The sequence below is a fragment of the Babylonia areolata genome, chromosome 30 (assembly GCF_041734735.1).
Source record: "Babylonia areolata isolate BAREFJ2019XMU chromosome 30, ASM4173473v1, whole genome shotgun sequence".
Classification (NCBI taxonomy): Eukaryota; Metazoa; Mollusca; class Gastropoda; order Neogastropoda; family Buccinidae; genus Babylonia; species Babylonia areolata.
This window is the reverse complement of record NC_134905.1, coordinates 2,499,683-2,502,182: the sequence shown is the minus strand read 5'-3', so window position 1 is coordinate 2,502,182 and position 2,500 is coordinate 2,499,683. Positions and strand designations below refer to the sequence as shown.

General features: G+C 41.2%; 1 protein-coding gene across 2 annotated transcripts in view; it reads left to right on the top strand.

Moving 5' to 3' along the window:
• The window catches only part of LOC143275445 (beta-1,3-galactosyltransferase 5-like), an 18,268-nt gene that overhangs the window by 850 nt on the left and 14,918 nt on the right, over nt 1–2,500 (top strand). The gene's annotated exons all lie outside the window — the stretch shown is intronic.

The following is a 2,500-nucleotide window of genomic DNA, read 5'->3' as shown; positions in this document are numbered from 1 at the left end:
AGAGAGAGAGGGAGAGAGAGAGAGTGTGTATGTGTGTGTTGTATAGGCTGTGTGTGTGTGTGTGTGCGTGCGTGCGTGCGTGCGCGGATGCGCGCGCGTGCTTTTGTGTTATGACCAAGGATTGTCCCCCTTAAAATCTCTGAAAACATGTCGCCAGTTTCAGGTGTATCCCTGCTATAGATACAAATCAGTTTAACAATAAGATCCTTATCTTGGGGAAAAAAAGAAAGAAAGAAAGAAAGAAAAAAGTTGTTTTATTTGATCAACGGGCTGTTTGCAGTCATTAAATTTCATTTATATTCCACGTCATCAATTCTTGGGAAGGAATATATCGTACCCAGTTTTTCTTCCAGTCGTAAATTGAGCAAAGACAATAAAAATGTCCATAAAAGGTAGGAATGTTTTTTTTTTTTGTTTTTTTTTTCAATCAGTGACATTAAAACTGTTCATATAGGTAGATATGTTTCTGTTGACTGACTACATTGAAACTGTCCATTGTAATCGGGAATGTTTCTGTTGATCAATGACATTAGAATTGTTCATCATTGGTAGAAATGTTTGTGTTGATCAAAGACATTACAATAATTGTTCATTACAGGTTGAAATGTTTTTGTTGGTCAATGACATTAAAATTGTTCATTATAGGTAGAAAAGATTTTGAATGATTATTCACTGCTTAGAATGTTTTCAGAAATTTTATAAACTCCAGTCCAGTTGGTATCCTCCTTTGATGTATTATAATTAATGTCGTTATTTATATTTACATTGTTGTAGGTTAATACTTGTTGATATGCATACATTATATTCTCCTTCCCATGACACCTCATTCGATACACACCACAATCTCTTTAAAACTTTGATTTCTTATAATATACTTTTCCTTTGATGCATAACATGAACATTTTCTTACACTAATATTCACACGCATTCTCTTTTCTTTATCCACTTACTTTACTCCTTTCCGTCTAAAAAAAACGGCGAAAGAGACGACGTTAACAGCGTTTCACCCCAGTTACCATCATCAAAATATTGCAAGCGGAAGGCTGTTATACTGAAGAGGTGAATGTTGACAAAGAATACCACAATTCTGACGACGGAAGCTAAAGGTTGGGTCATTCAGACACCCACTGGACATCCGAGGGGTCTGTGTAGAGGAGAAGAGAGGACTGGCCGTACTGAGTGATAGAACAGGTATCGCTGTCAAATATCCCGTTCGTTGTAGCAGTACTCTGATAAGAGTTCCGCCCCCCGGAACAAACCAACATTGGACTGAGCTCATGTGTATGTACCTCACTTCTGTCTGTCTGTCAGCCTGTCTGCCTGCCTGAATGCCTGTCTGTCTGCCTGCCTGTCTGCTTGTCTGTCTGTCTGTCTGTCTGCCTGTCTGTCTATCTGTCTGTCTGTTTGTCTGTCTGTCTGTCTGTTTGTATGTCTGTCTATCTGTCTGCTTCTCTGTCTGCCTGCCTATCTGTCTGTCTGTCTGCCTGTCTGTCTGTCTGTCTGTCTGTCTGTCTGTCTGTCTGTCTGTCTGTCTATCTGTCTGCTTGTCTGTCTGCCTGCCTGCCTGCCTATATGTCTGTCTGTCTATCTATCTGCTAGTCTCTATATCTGTCTATCTGTCTGGCTATCTGTCTATCTGTCAGTCTGTCTGTCAGTCTGTGTGTATCTTTCTACATTCCTACTTTCGTCTGTCGACCTTTCGAACTTTTCCTGCCTGTTTATCTCTGTGCGTGTCTCTGTCTCTCGCTCTTTCTGTGGCTTTGTCGTTCTGTCTCTGTCTCTCGCTCTTTCTGTTGCTTTGTCGTTCTGTCTCTGTCTCTGTTTGTGGCTTTGTCGTTCTGTCTCTGTCTCTCGCTCTGTCTGTGGCTTTGTCGTTCTGTCTCTGTCTCTCGCTCTTTCTGTGGCTTTGTCGTTCTGTCTCTGTCTCTCGCTCTGTCTGTGGCTTTGTCGTTCTGTCTCTGTCTCTCGCTCTGTCTGTGGCTTTGTCGTTCTGTCTCTGTCTCTCGCTCTGCCTGTGGCTTTGTCGTTCTGTCTCTGTCTCTGCCTCCGTCTCTCTCTGTACCCACTGCCTCTGTGTCAGTCTCTCTGTATCTGTCTCATTCCGTCACTCTTCCATGTGTCTCTGTCTCTCTCTCTGTCTTCTGTCTGTCTGCGTTGCTTATGCAGATAATAATAATAATAATAATAATAATAATAATAATAATAATAATAATGGATACTTATATAGCACACTATCCAGAAATCTGCTCTAGGTGCTTTACAAAAAACGCTTTTGTTAACATAAAACATTATGTCTATGTTACATACACACACCAAAATGTTACTACACACACACACACGCGCGCACACGCACACACACACACACACACACACACACACACACACACACACACACACACACACACACACTGCATACATACATTTTAACATACATGTGTATCCAACAGCTACCCTAACACATACGCACACATAGGCAGGCACAAACTTAACATAAACACAC